Source organism: Lathyrus oleraceus, chromosome 1 (genome assembly GCF_024323335.1).
Source record: "Lathyrus oleraceus cultivar Zhongwan6 chromosome 1, CAAS_Psat_ZW6_1.0, whole genome shotgun sequence".
NCBI classification, from domain to species: domain Eukaryota; kingdom Viridiplantae; phylum Streptophyta; class Magnoliopsida; order Fabales; family Fabaceae; genus Lathyrus; species Lathyrus oleraceus.
In genome coordinates, this window is record NC_066579.1 from 19,028,031 (window position 1) to 19,044,312 (window position 16,282).

Sequence of the window (16,282 nt, forward strand, 5' to 3'; positions counted from 1 at the left end):
ACCCTATAAGATAGGACCTAAACTTTTCTAGCGCATACACTATTGCGAGTAGTTCTTTTTCCGTTGTGGCATAATTTATTTGAGCCTCGTTAAGAACCTTACTCGCATAATGTATAGCATGAAAAATTTTGTCCTTTCTTTGGCCAAGTACCGCTCCAACGGCATAGTCACTCGCGTCACATATTAGTTCAAAATTTTCCTTCCAATCGGGAGCGACTATTATTGGAGCGGTAACCAATTTTTCTTTTAAAACCTCGAAAGCTTGCAAACAATCGTCGGTGAAGAGAAATACCTGATCTTTGGCGAGTAAATTGCTCAAAGGTTTAGCCACCTTTGAGAAGTCCTTGATGAAGCGCCGGTAGAACCCCGCGTGCCCCAAAAAACTACGGATGCCCTTCACATTGACCGGAGGGGGTAATTTTTCAATTACATCAACCTTAGCTCTATCCACTTCAAGCCCCCTTTTAGAGACTTTGTGGCCTAGCACAATCCCCTCGGTCACCATAAAGTGACACTTTTCCCAATTTAGCACCAAATTAGTCTTCACACACCTTTCCAACACCGTCTTCAAATTTGCCAAGCATAGACTAAACGTCCCACCAAACACTGAGAAGTCATCCATGAAGACTTCCATTGTTTTCTCTATTAGATCGGCAAAAATAGCTTGGACACATCGTTGGAATGTCGCCGGCGCATTGCAAAGCCCAAAAGGCATTTTTCTGTATGCGAACACTCCAAACGGACACGTGAAAGCCGTCTTCTCATGATCAACCGGGTCAACCGCAATTTGGTTGTACCCGGAGTAGCCGTCTAAAAAACAGTAGTATTGTTGGCCCGATAGTCTTTCAAGCATTTGATCCATAAATGGGAGTGGAAAATGGTCCTTACGAGTCGCGGTATTCAACCGTCTATAATCTATACACATTCTCCATCCCGTGGCAACTTTAGTCGGGATCAATTCGTCTTTGTCATTACGGATTACGGTCATTCCACCCTTCTTCGGAACCACGTGCACGGGACTAACCCACGGACTATCCGAGATCGGGTAAATCATTCCCGCATCCAAAAGCTTCACCACCTCCTTTCTTACAACCTCTTTCATTGTAGGATTTAAGCGGCGTTGTGGTTGAGCCACCGGCTTGAAATCCTCCTCCATCAAAATCTTGTGCATACAATAGGATGGACTAATTCCTTTAAGATCGGAAAGAGTCCAACCCATAGCTTCTTGATTGGTCTTTAGCACAAATATAAGACGGGCTTCTTCTTCAATTGTCAAAAGGTTGCTTATGATAACCGGCTTGTCCTCGGTATCATCAAGGAATACATATTTCAAAGTCGAAGGTAACTCTTTTAATTCAATTGACGCTTTCTCGTCAATTACCTCCTTCTTCAAATTTTCTTCCTCTACTTCCCACGGTTGTAGGTCTTCCAAGCTATCAAGTTCCTTCAAGCATTCCTCAAGAGCTAGCTCCTCTTCAACAGTGAAAACCTCCAATGAGTCGTCGAGAGCTAACTCCATAGGAGATATCTCGTGAATATGCTTTGAAACTTCCATAATAGCGTCTTCGATCACATCGATTCGAAAGCTATCATGTCTATCTTTGGAATGCTTCATCGCCTCGAATAGATCAAAGGTGACCTCCTCATTTTGAACACGCACCTTCATTAAACCGTCATCAACATCAATCATCATTCTTGCGGTCTTCATGAATGGTCGGCCCAATATGAGCGGAGCATCATCATCTTCCTCCATATCAATTACAATAAAATCCACCGGGAAAAAGAATTTGTCGACCTTCACCAACACATCTTGGGCTACGCCATGAGGATGGGTCGTCGACTTATCCGCCAATTGTAATGTCATTCGGATGGACTTAATCTCGATGTTGCCAAGCCTCTTGATAATTGACAAAGGTATAAGATTTATGCTCGACCCCAAGTCAATAAGTCCCTTTCCGACATACACATCACCAATTTTAACCGGCAATGTAACTCTTCCCGGATCAACCTCTTTCTTAGGAAGCGTCCTTTGAATGATGGCACTACAGCTCGCATCAAGGACGATGGTCTCCGGTTCCGTATACCTCCGCTTTTTGGTTAGTATGTCCTTCATGAACTTGGCATACTTTGGCATTTGTTCCAAAGCTTCAGCAAACGGAATGTTTATTTGTAATTGCTTAAAAATATCCATGAACCGGGCGTAATGCCGTTCATTTTCCCTTTTGGAAGGGGCATGAGGGTAAGGAAGGTTTTGGACAGGAGTAGCGCTCACTACCTCCTTCCCTTTCGCTACTCTAGCGCTTTTCCATCTCGGCTTCTTCACTACCTCCCTTATTACCTCATCATTTTTATTCTCCTCAATCTCCACATTTTTTTCATTTTCAACTTCACCATTATTTTTATTCTTTTCAACTACTTCCTCATCACTCCACACTCCTACTTCACCATCAACATTTTCTTCCACTATCTCCTCCTCAATCTCCTTCTCTTTCTCTCTTTTTTCACTCTCCACTCTTTTTTCGTTTTCACTACCCAACTCCCTTCCACTTCTCGTCACAATCGCCTTACAATGCTCCTTAGGATTTGTTTGCGTATTGGCCGAGAAAGAAGGACCGGTTTGTTGTTCAGCTAGTTGCTTGGCAAGTTGCCCAACTTGAGTTTCAAGATTTTTTATGGCCGCGTCATTACTCTTTTGATTGGCCATTGACATTTGCATGAATTGCGTCAATGTCTCTTCCAATTTAGAATTGACTACCGGCGGTTGTTGAGATTGATACGGATTTTGGGGAGGATTTTGACGGCTAGAAGAACCACCTCCATAACCTTGGTTATGATAATAGTTGCTTCTAGGTTGGAACCCTTGGTTCCCTTGGAATTGTTGTTGTTGTTGTTGAGGGTGCGGTTGATAAGGTTGTTGTTGTCTTGGTTGATAGTCCCGTTGATTGGCCATGTAATTTACTTCGTCAAAACCGGGAGGTGGACAAAATCCGGTGTCATGTTCACCTTTACAAAGTTCACAACAAGCTATTTGTTTAGCTTTTGACGGTTCTCTTAACTCTTTGATTTGTTGCGTTAAAAGTTCCACTTGTTGTGAGATGAGCTTGTTTTGGGCAAGTATGGCATCATTCGTCCCTAACTCAAGCACTCCCGCCTTCTTCAAAGAATTTCCACGACTTTGACTTTGAAGATCATTCAAAGCCATACGGTTGATAATGTTGGTGGCTTCTTCGGCACTCTTTGACATCAACGAGCCACCCGAGGTGGCATCCAACAACGTCTTACAGTTTGGTTGAAGTCCATTTCTGAAGATATGGATTTGAGTTAATTCATCAAATCCATGCCCTTTACATTTCTTAGCATGGACTTGAATCTCTCCCACGCTTCATTCAACGATTCACTGGTTCCTTGAGCAAACACCGAGATGGCCGTCTTTGATTCCATGAATCGGTTATGAGAGAAAAATCTTTCAATGAATTTCTCCTCTAACACATTCCAATCTGTCATTACGGCAGGTGTTTGATCGAGGTACCAGTCCTTTGCTTTACCGAGCAAAGTGTGAGGAAATAAACGTCTGAACAACGGAAGCTCCTGAGCCTGATCCACTCCGGCAGCCAATGCTATCTCATAGAATTTTGTGAGAAAAGCAAATGGGTCTTCATGGTCCATTCCGGTGAATGGACTCCCATACAATAAATTCAGAGTTCCCGTCTTCATCTCAGCTTGCCTTCCAGTTTGGTTGGCAAACTGAGCGGTGTTCCTTGGACTGTTGATACATGGAGTAGAAATCGGTGGTGGTGGTTGTGGCTCCATGTTTGGTACGAATGGGTGTGGATTTGTGGTTGAAGAACTTTCTCCTTGCTCTTGGCGTTGCCTAGCCTGTTGCCTCCTACGTCTTGTTTTGCTATTGAGCCTCCTTGCGGTTCTCTCGATCTCCGGATCAAAAAGAAGTTCGTCCACAGGGATTTTCCCTCGCATAAAACGTAAGCTGCACACTAAACCAAACGAATTACAAGCACAAGTCAAAAATTCACAAGCTAAAACTTAAACAACCAATGCGATGCTCGCAATATCAATTTACAATCCCCGGCAACGGCGCCATTTTGTTGAAACAGTTTTTAAGTGTCGGGTTTTGTTATCGTATCCACAGAGATTGTAAGATATCACTGCCGTTCAATGGTTGAATTAATCTTAACTTAATGTAACACTAGGGTTTTGGTTTTAATCAAGTTATCTTGCATACAAAGTAATTAATTGCGGTAAAAGTTATGTTTTGATTAATATGAGAAATATTGTCAAAGTTAGGTTTCAATGATTACATTTGCTTTGCATGTATTTGCTCGGTCAACAATCTTATAAACTCCTTTAGATGATAAATAATTTCACAAAGTCCTCTCAATGCGTTTCTCTCGAACACCCATTGTGAGTTTTGTCATTTTGATCCATTGTTTCTCTCGAACACAATCTATCAAAAAGACAACGTTTTGGTTCAACCTTATGGTGAACAAAATCATTCGTTACTATCTCTAGCTAACAAACAAGTTTGGATGAAAACCTAGGTCAAGAATCGGTAAACATCTCTCGATCAAATACCAACACAAAGAGTTTTAAATAGAAACAAAGTTTTCATCATATATTTACCGTTAAAGAGTTTACAAATGAGGATCCTTACATTTACACACAAAGCTTGGAAATCACCTACATCTAACCTTGACAAATGGAGACTTAGCTACTCATTTTCATGGTAGCTTGGTCGGCAAGTAAGAAAAGAGGGTTGATCAACATCCAAGTCGAATGATCGAAGTTGGATGGGAATCCACCTTCTTTTTGTGGAAGATGGTTGCTAGATGAAGAGAAATGAAATTAGGGCATAAAATCTCCCACAAAGCAATGCTGTAAAATATCTAAGAGAAAGTACAAAAAAATGGAAAAGTTGGTAAAAAGTGGTCTGGGCTCAAAAAGTGGCACCTGCTACTTATAGACAAGTGCAGAACTGTCACGTTCGCTAGGCGAGCAGAATGGCTCGCCTAGCGAAGGCCAAAAATGGGCACAAAATGCCCCTGTGCCCAGAGAAAACTGGGCCAGTGGAACTGTCATGTTCGCCTAGCGAACAGACCTTCGCCTAGCGAAGAACTCGCTTCAACCTTCGCCCCAGCGAGGTTGAGAGGTTTTGCTACTGGAATGCTCGCTGGGGACTCGCTAGAGCCTCGCCTAGCGAGCTAGTGCTGGCTGCTCTTTTCACCAAAACAGACTGAATTCGCTGCCACTTCGCCTTCAGTTCGCCTAGCGAATTAATTAACCAATTTACTGGAGCCTTTCGCTAGGAGCTCGCCTAGCGAAGGTTTTGCTTCGCCACATCCTCGCCTAGCGAGCTGGCAGATAGAATGCTTGTGAACTTGGTTCCTTTGCCAATTTTCTTGTGTCTTCATTTTCAATTAGTTCATGCCTTTTCCTGCACAATAACACACAAATCAAAGGCACCAAGCTTGCTTATCAATGTGATGCATTCTATGTAAAATGAATGTGGTTTTGACCACATTAGCAAGGAATAAGAGTGAAAGATGCCCACATATGATAGCTCAAAGAAGCACTTTTGGGCATCTAACAATCACCAAACTTTTTTGATTCAGATCTTGAGATGTAATGTGAATTCCTTTGGTTTGTGCTGTTTTCTAAAGTCCTCATGCATGAGGCAGGCCAGTGATGGTCTCAATTTTGTAAATCGTGCCATTTCAGATCAAGCAACATGATCTTCAAGCTCATGTTTCTCTTTAAATAAGAACTTTCAGAAGGATCCATGGTGACAGGGGTGATGTACATCACCTCAGCTTCATTTTGATACCTTGCTTTTTCATTTTCATTAAAGTCTAATTCCCTGCGTGTGGTGGCCGGAATTGGTTGTCTGGCCGGAGAAGATGGTGGTTTCCACCACCATCCCCATGTGGGAGCCTCAGAGCCCTTGGATCTTGGTAAAACGTTTTAATCGTGGCCTTGCATTTTGTTGACTTGTTTTAATTCAATGTGTGATGCGCTTGACTCACGTATACCATATGACCGCGCCTCTGAGCCCTCAGATCATAGCCACGTCAATTAATGAAGTGATCCAATGGCAACGCATTTTTGCTATTTTCCTATTTTTTGATTAATTTCATTTAATTCCTTTTATTTTCAAAAATTCATAAATATTTTATTTGAAGTCACAAAAATATGAGACCAATGCCAAAAAAATTCTTGAAAAATCTAGTTTCATATTTTGATTTTTAATTATTTTTGTGACTTCATTTAATATTTTTTTGTGAATTATTTGATTTTTATTAGTTTTAATTCATTTTAAAATACATTTTGATATCTGAAAAATCCAAAAATATTTTCTTAACACATATGGATCATGATGAGTCAATGAAAAATAGTCTCATCAATTTCTTAATTGATTTGAGATTTATTTGAGATTTTAATTTATTTGTGTTATTTTTCATTGTTTTTAATTGTTTTAAAATAGTTTCTGATTTCAAAAATTGTTGAAAAAATTTGTCAAGGTTTGTTTGACCATGTTAGACCTATGAGAATTTAATTGGACTTGTTGAAGTTGATTTGAATTGAATTTGAGGTTTGATCATATTTTGTTTATTTTATTTTACATTTTTATTTTAATTCAAAAAAATACCAAAAAAATATGTTTGACTTGTTAACTTGTAACCTTCATTTCTCTTCTGTTTAGCATTGGTTGATGATGATTTGATTCACTTTTGACCAATTGTGTTTGACATTTGAATTCTCTTTCCATTCATTTCATCTTCATCGCTTTCTTTTTATTTTGGCCAATGAGTTAATGTCTTATGGTTGGTCTTGACAAATGAGAGGTTTAACCTTCTTTGATCCAAATCAAACTCAACTTGATCCAAAATCAAGGGAGTTGCTTTGTGTCCAAGATAGGTTGCTTCTTAGTCAAGCAAAAAACCTAAAGTCCATACAAGACCTTTCCTCTTTTCTTTTGGCATGGCAAGTTTTTGGAGCTTGGCTTACTAGTCATGATCTCTAACTTGTGTTTATTTGCCTATAGTTTTATTGACCGACCTCAGATAGGTGTGACTACTACATTAGTCCACTTACGATTGCTTAACATAGCGCTAAATTGTCTTATGACAAACTAACATAACCTCACTAATTATTAACTTTTAATTTGAGTATTTAATTTCTTGCAATTTACTTCTTGCTCATTTATTCATATTGCTTTTCACTTTGTTCACTTGAGCACATATTTTATTTTTATGTCATTTTCCTTTTGCTCATTTGAGCTCATTATTGTATATTATTGTCTTGTGTTGGTTTTGCTTTTGTTTTGTGTGAACCCGATGCAAAAAGGAGAAAGAACTTAGAATTATGACTTACCTATGCTTAAATGAGTTCAAGAGCAACTAGGCCTCATGCCTTTAGAATGCTAAATATATTGAAAGGCAACTAGGCCTCATGCCTTTAGAATGCTAAATGTCAAAGTTGACTTCAAAGGATTCCTAATCCAAAACTTATTCTTTGTCCATTCCTTTTACTGTGTTGTGAACCTTTTGATGTTTGCTCTTGTGTGATAGGGATTCTATCTTGAGATAGTAAGGAGGACCATTGTCATGAGTAGTCAAGTTGAGAGAGATAAGCCAAATGGAGATCCTAGGAGCTTGAATCCAAATATTGTGTGATTGCTTGTTGTTTGCTAAGTCCAAAGGAAAGGAGCATCTTGAATCATCTCTATGATTTCAAGAAAAGGAACTCCAAGGGTTTTATCTTCTCTCTTATCTTTGTATTCTTTAGGACTAGCCCTTCTCTTCTTCTCTCCATTCTAACCAAGCCAAACTCTTTTTGTGCAAACTTTGACATTGTTTTCAAACTAGAAACCTAGGCCTTATGCCTTTGCCTTTTCAAAACCATTTTCATTAATACTCACTATGAATAAATCTTAATCCAACTTTGACTTCATTTTGTAAATAAATCTAACTTGTAAATATAACTCACTTCAAGTTGATTTTGTGGTTCCAATGACCACCTTTGTTAAAACTTTTTCATAAACTTTAGTCATAGGTTTGAGTTATCATAGTGGTTGATGTAAACCTCACCTTATCCTTAGTGATTGGACTATAAGTCTTCCAAACTTATTATAGGGTGGATCCCTAACTAGTATGTTGAAGCTCTCCTCACATGGTAGATTGTTGGTTTAGGTTGAGTTTTCTCCCTTTGATAACAAAAGACCTTAAGGCTTTTGATCAAATCAATTCACCAATCTTTGAGATTTTTACCCCGAACTACGAGGTTTTGATCCTACCTTTGTGATGGTACGTAGGCAATGGGTTCATCCATTCAAACAACAAATTATAAATATAATCTATTATTTTCTCATCCCCCCAATCTTTTGCACATATTTTCACAAATACCAACCTACAACACACATTTGCAAGAAGAGGTTCCCTTAGAGTACTAAGGATGTTTTGGGTGCGTAAAACCTTCACATTTCATAACCAACCCCCTTACCCAGATCTCTGACATTTTTATTAGTTTTTGATTTGATAAAACTTCTTACTTGGCTTTTGTTCGCTTTTTTAGCCTTTCCTTTGGACAAATAAAAGTGCGGTGGCGACTCGAATTGTATGTTTATTTTTGGTTTAGTCAATAAACCATAAGGTAAAGAAATCCCCGCTACAAGAGGAGATGGAAGGAATACTTTAAGGATTTTGATTTTGAGATAAAGTACCATTTAGGTAAAGCAAATAAAGTTGTAGATGTGTTAATTCGGAAAGAGATGCACAAAGCTGAGTTGATGATGTTAAAGTATGCATTGTTGGAAAAGTTTTGAGATGTTAACCTTCGGTTTGCTTAGACTCAGAATGGTGTGATAATGAGAAATTTGAATGTTACTTCTGACCTAAGAGAAGAGATCCATCAAGGGTAAGTGATAGATGAGAAGTTGCAAGAAATGTTAATTCAACCGGGTTTCACTCAAGCTACATATATAGTGGATCTTTTTAATCAAAAGGTTTATGTTCTGAATGGTGTAGAGTTGAAAATAAACATTTTAGAAGGGGCTCATAAAGGTGCGTTTACCATACATCCAGGTTCATTAAATATGTATCAAGATTTTAAGAAGGATTATTGATGGCCTATAATGAAAAAGGATATAGCGGAGTATGTGTCTGAATGTGTGGTATGTCAGTAGGTAAAGATTGAATATTAAAAGCCAGGAGGTTTATTGCAACCCTTAGAAATTCCAGTGTGGAAATGGGATAATATTCCAATGGACTTTGCAGTTGGTTTACCTTGTACTCAAGGTGGTTATGATTACATATGGGTTAACTAAGTCTGCACATTTTCTAGTTGTGAAAACTACTTACAAGGAAAGTCATCTTGTACGGTTGTGTATTTCAGAGATTATGAGATTTCATGGTGTCCCCACTAGTACTGTATCAGATAGAGATTCAAAAAAAAAAATTACTTCAAGATTTTGGAGAGCTTTTCAGTAGGCCATGGGATCTAAGTTGTGTTTGAGTACATCTAATCATCCTAAGACTGATGGTCAGATTGAGAGGATGATACATACCTTGGAAGATATGTTAAGATCTTGTGTTCTTGAAAGTGGAGGAAATTAGAAAAAGATTTTAACCTTGATTGAATTTGCATACAAAAATAGTTACCACGCGAGTAACAGAATGGATCCTTATGAAGCTTTGTACAGAAGGAAATGCGGAACACCCTTGTGTTGGACGGAAGTTGGTGAAGAAAGGATTTTAGGACCAGAAATTGTTCAAGAAACTACGGAAAAGATAAGCATGATTCATGAGAAGATAATGAAAGCCCAAGATCATTAGAAGAGTTATGTAAATAATCGAAGGCCACCATTAGAATTAGAGGAATGTGACCATGTATTTTTTAAGGTTACTCCAATATTGAGATTGAAAGGACTGTTTAAGTCATAGAAGTTAAGTTTGAGGTACGTGGGACCATATCAGATTATAGAAAGGATTGGTGAAGTATCTTACAAATTCCCCTTACCCCCTCTGAGATGCATGATATTTTTCACGTATCTTAAGTCTGAAAGTTCATTCTTATCATCTTCAGCCTGTTCTCCCAGATTCAGTGGAAGTAGAAGTAGACCTAACCTTTACACCCTAACCAAATCGTGTTGTGGGAAAAGAAACTAAGGTATATAGAAACAAGGAGATTCCTCTTATTAAAGTTCAGTGGGATGAATCACATCCAGGTGATGCTATTTGGGAGTTGGATTCTGAGACGCGTGAATCTTACCCTCATTTTTTCCAGGTAATATTTAAATTCGAGGACAAATTTTAATTTAAGGGGGAGGATGTAATACCATGTTTTTCCTTAAATACTCAAATTCATATCACTTGAGGTCAACCTAGTTCCTATTGTTTTGAAAGTTATCAGTTGGGATGAATAGAGTAACTAGTGAACTCAGATTGACTTAATTAATATTATTTGGAAATGACCTTTTATTAATTAGTGTAAGAAATGACATTTTGATAATATTAATAATGGGTCAATTGCTCTAGTAGTGTCACTTGGGATATTTGTTTACTACTCTTGTTACTTTCCAACCATACAATTTCTTTTATTTTCTTGACCACATGTCTCTATGACACATGCCCATACCAACCTTATCATGTTATGATTCTTTGTACCACTCCCACTTTGCAATATATCAAAAAACAAATAATAGAAAAACATAGAAAGGAAACATAGAGAGAAAATAAAAAACTTGTGGAAATAAGAAGAGGAAGAAACTTTAAGGAACAAAAAGGTTGAAATCATCTTCCCACATCATCATCTTTCTACAACTTTAACAATCTCTCCATATCTTACTAAGGTAGGTTCTAGGTAGAACTTTTGATTTTAGAAATTAGGGTTATAATAGAATCACGGGATAAGTAGTAAAATTTATGAAGAGTGTTCTATCTTGATTTTAAGTTGCCATGAACAAGTTTTTTCCTTCTATTCTCCATGATTATGCATTTCAGATGTTGATGAAATTGTTGTTTTTCTTGTTCTGATTGTTGTTATCGTTGTTATCTTTTATTACATGTTATTTTGGGTCTTTGGATGCATAAAGATGATGATTTTTGGTGTTTTTCTCATCCAAATGTGTCCAGATACTGTTCTGGTTTGCTACAGTTCGCTACCTTTCGCTAAACAAAGTCAGTGGAAGTTTACTACTGACTTGGTTCGCTAGGAGTTCACTCAGCAAAGTCTGTTCGATGGGAGTTCGCTGGAGCTCGCTAAGCGAACTTGTCTTCACTGAGAAAAAATACTTTGGTTCTTGTTTTCACCATAACTCGAGAAATGTAACTCCGATTAACACACGAGCAGAAGCGTTGGAAAGCTTATTTAAAACTCTATACGGTAATGATAGTTTCTTGCCTCTTGTGTGTCATGAATGCAATATGCTCTATTTCTCTTATGTGTGTCTTATGACATATGTTGTAATATGTATGCATTTGATCATCAATAATTGAGAGAAATACATGATGAGAAATGTGAGTTAACTTAGAGTTCTAATTAGGTTAAAAAGTTTGACATATGACTTAGATAACATTAGACTGAGACGTTTACTCAATATGATACCTAGGTGATTATCATGGATGGATGATTTCCATAGTTAATAGTTAGATGCATTGTATGAAACATGTTGTGTTGTTGTATGATTAGGTGAATGTGATTACCTTATGATTTTCGAATACAATCACGTTGTGTTCTATTTAGTCATGTAGTCAGAAAAAACCCATTGATTATGTCGTCTTAAGTTGTGATGCTCTTATGGAGTAAGAATTGGGATGTACGAACCAATACTTATGACATGGGTTTGAGTCTCAAAGGTGGTGGATCCCAAAGTGGGGTGAGTCACATACGAGTAAAAGGATTGAAATGAATTTGGAGTCCCATATGAAGTGAATATTCTTGAAGTGGATGTGATCACTTGGTACACATATGTGAAGACAAACTTTTCCAAATGTTAGTTTTGATGAAGACAAGTTAGAAGAATAAGCTCATGACAAAAGAATGGAAAAAACTTCATTTCAAAGACTAAAGTATCAAGTTTCAAATTCAAGTTTTGAAAAATAGCTTTGGAAAGATTGATTGATTCATTCGTGTTAAGGTACAAGTAAGCATTTCCATTATGTTCATTATTAAGTGCTTAAGGAAAATTATGGTAATCATATCATATTGCATACTAATTTTTAACACCTTTGAAACTTGGCCAAAACACATTTCCATAATTATTTTTCAGTTTCAAAGCAGATGTAACCGGTTACACCTTCTTTGGTAACCGGTTACACAATAGCGCATTTGTGTTCTTTGGCTGAAAATGGGAGGTCTAACCGGATACAGCATTTTTGGTAACCGGTTACACACGCGATTTTTTCAATTTTTTTAACACCACTTCAGATGTAACCGGTTACGACCTTTGTGGTAACTGGTTACCACTGAAGCAGTGGCAGTGGTTCATTCAAAATCTGACTCAAACGAAATTGTTTTTGCATCCCTCAAGCATGACATATTTTTATTCATTCATACACTTTCAAAAAGGTATTAAGGGTCTATAAATACTCTACTAATAAGCTTTTGAAACACTAACTCTCTCATTGCAATTCAAATTTCTTACTCTCTCATTTTCAAAACAAGTGTCTTGCCATATAATTTTTTGTTGAAACTTCTGCATACATTTTCATTACATTACTAAAAGTTTCAAATCTAAAATTCCTTGAGCACTTGTATAATATATTGTGAATTTCCTACTTGACAGAGACGATCAATTCTAGTAATTGATATACATTATTATAAAACTTCAAACTCTTATAAAAATTCAGATTATTGTGGAATACCCTGTTGTCCAGGATTGTTGGAAGCAAGAGAGTGAATAAGAGAGGATTGCTCTCTTGTTTCACTTTGTAGATATCATAAGGGGATTATTATTATTGATTGGTTTAGGAACTTGTGTATAGTGGCTAGGATAAGTTTGTACAAAGTATTAAATAGATAGTAAAATCGCTTACTGCATAAGGGGACTGGAGTACTCTCAGATTGTGAGGGGAACCCGGATACATCGCCATGTTATTTATCTTAATGTACTTTACTGCTTTCTAATCATCACCAAACCATAAAGTTAAAAGCATAATTTCAATAAATCAAAAATCGATCAAAGTACCTAATTCACCCCCCTCTTAGGTGAAATCACTACTTACAACATACTTCATGTGTATGTCAAAGTATATACAAGGATCCGTGACCCGAGTCGATAATCCTAGACGTAGAGCTTGCCGAGAAAAGATACCTTGATTTGGTTTCTGACTATTGATTGTTGGAGTTAATGAACTCAAGAGGCATGTTTCCATACATTGTGAGTTTTGTGTACTCAAGTCTTTTCCCCTCTTGTGACTTGAGTTAGGATTTTGATTAGAACCTTGTAGAGCCAAGTGGACCCATAAGATAGGGAATCCACTGGGATTATTATCTCACCCCGTGTTTGTTAATTATTTTTAGGAAGTTTTGAGCATGTGAAAGGTAAGGACAAGATAGCTTGATGTCCTTTCTTACTTGAATATTTTGGATGGCTTTTCCGCTGCGCTTATGTCTATTTTGAGATTATTTTATAATGATCTAGTTCTTAGTTTTATTTTGGACACCCTTGTATATATTGGGTCATAGTTGTAGTATCATTTTGGGCATGTAATATGTACAATGTGCCATGAGACACTTATGTATTTTAGTACCAACATTACAGTTGTGTATAATATGTAATTCTAGACATGTATTATTTATGGGTGTTACACTAATCTAGATTAGGATGACGTAAATGTATGGGCACCATTTTGGGTTAGTTGTAAACAGTGTCTTTTTGCATATACCAATGCTTATAGCTGGTTTATTACCTTGTTGAAAACATGTGTACATAGATTCTGTCACAAAATATGTATAGGTTTCTGTCTAAAATGCTCATGATTGTTTTGTTGCCTTGCTGAAAACATGTGTATATAGCTTATGTAAAAAAATGTGTATATACAGGTCAAAATGAAAATTATGTAATATTAAAAAAACCAATGTTTTTCCCTCGGTTGAAACTCCCAACCAAGGTAAATACCTAATTTCACTTAGGATACTAAAATCAACCGAGAGGAAAAGTAACATGCGCTTTCTGGTTTTGAAAGTACAAAAAGGCAGTTGCTGAGATCGAACTCATGACTAGTACAATTTTACCCTCAGTTTGTATATCAATCGAGGGGAAAAGTGGTGCACTTTCCATGACACGCTTCTTTACCTCGACCAACAAACCTACACAAAAATTCTTTCTCAACCGAGGTAAAATCACTTATTCGTGGTATTATATGCAATGTGGGAAGTGACCATCAATTTGAATCCCCCATGTACCAAGTTTAGTTTTAACCCTCATGATTTGACCTAGTCTTGAATACTTAGCTCCTGAGAATGTGTTTCTCTCAAAATTTCAGATTCAAATTTTGTTAGATACAAACATATATGTGTTAAATGGGTCCCTCGCAAATGGAGAGTTGGATTGAGTAGTTGGTCGTCAAGCCTAATACCAAAACTTTAAAAAAAAAATATTAACACAATACGCTATGTTTGTTATTATTGTTCTTATAAATTAACAAATACTTATATTTTTAATATTCACACTACAATCAATTATAAAGACTTTATTATATTATGTAATAAATAAAATAAAAAATACAATATTTTATATAAATATAAAGAAATGTTAAACAGACACTCAAAAGTGATACTCGCATGTATTCACATGCAGTTGATTCAATTTTTTAATCTTTTGATTTTAGATTATAAACCATTTTGTAAAATAAATTTATCTCGTGCAATTCAATGGAACATCAATACTTATTTTTCTATCATATCATTTGTTATTCAAAACTCTTTCTTTTTAAGTTTGTAAATTTCTATTTTCCTTATAATTAATAAATAATATTTTTAAATTACTTAATTGTTTTTAACACAACATTAAATACATTTCATAAACTATGTTAAATGACCAAAATATCATATAAAAATATTATATGAATTTAATTGATGAGAATCATATTTTTAAGATTTAAATATACTTTATCCAATTTTAATTATCTTTGTAAAATATATTTTTTTATTATTCTATTATAATGTTTAGATCATGTTTCTTTGGTTTTTTTTATACCGTGACGATTATGAAATATTCCTATTTGTTAACTTGATCAATCACGTAAAATTATATTTTATTTTATATATATATTTTTAAAATTCCAGTGGACTTTTTATTTATTCTTTTATGCTTTTTAATTTTTTTATTAATATTATATGAATTAAATACACTTTATTTTTTGAGTAAATTTTGATTTACCCTCAATTAAAATATTTTTTAAAATAAAGTTGATAAATAAAAAAACTATGTGAATTTTAATATTTTATTAAATAAAATGTTATATGGATTGTTCAGTCAGCAAATTTAAATTTAAAGATCCTTTAATTAACACGTTAGTAAAAGAGCACGTGGCCAGGTTTTCAATTTGTCGGAGATTGGATTTGTCGAAATATTCAAAATATACACAGGATGCCATGTGTAATGAAACATGAAAGGGTGACAGGTACATCTGATAGATTACTCATACAACATATTATATAAATAAATAATTCAACGAAATCACTAGAATCATCTCTCTAATTTGTTCTATATGCCTATTTGTGTATTCCACTATTTAACATGTGACATATTCTCCTTTATTTATAATATCTACAAGATAAATTAATATTAAATCTTATTACACCACTTCTCTAACTAAAATTTAAATGATATTTTGACATCATTTTAAGTGTGTAGGATATACAATTTCACTTTTTATTAAATTTTCTCTCTTATTATGTCAAATTAGTAGTTATTAATGATGTAGTTATACAATGTTCAAATATAGTTTCAAATTTTAGGTGTTCAAAGTATATCACACAATGTAATTGTTACCAAAAAAAAGCATCTAATATTTACTATAATAGTATTAGTATTCCTGTGTTGAACGTTTAAATAATATGCTTTGAGATAGGAGTATTATTTGAGTCAACAAAAATTACAAGAGTGAGTAATTATTGTATTCAAGAGGATTCCATTAACTTCAACAAGACTAACAAAATCATATTTGTAATTAGAAACGTAAATGATAAAATCATGGTTTGTGAAAAATTGTAAAAGTGGATAAAAGTAAATTAAACGTGTAGAAAATAGGCTTCCCTTAGAATC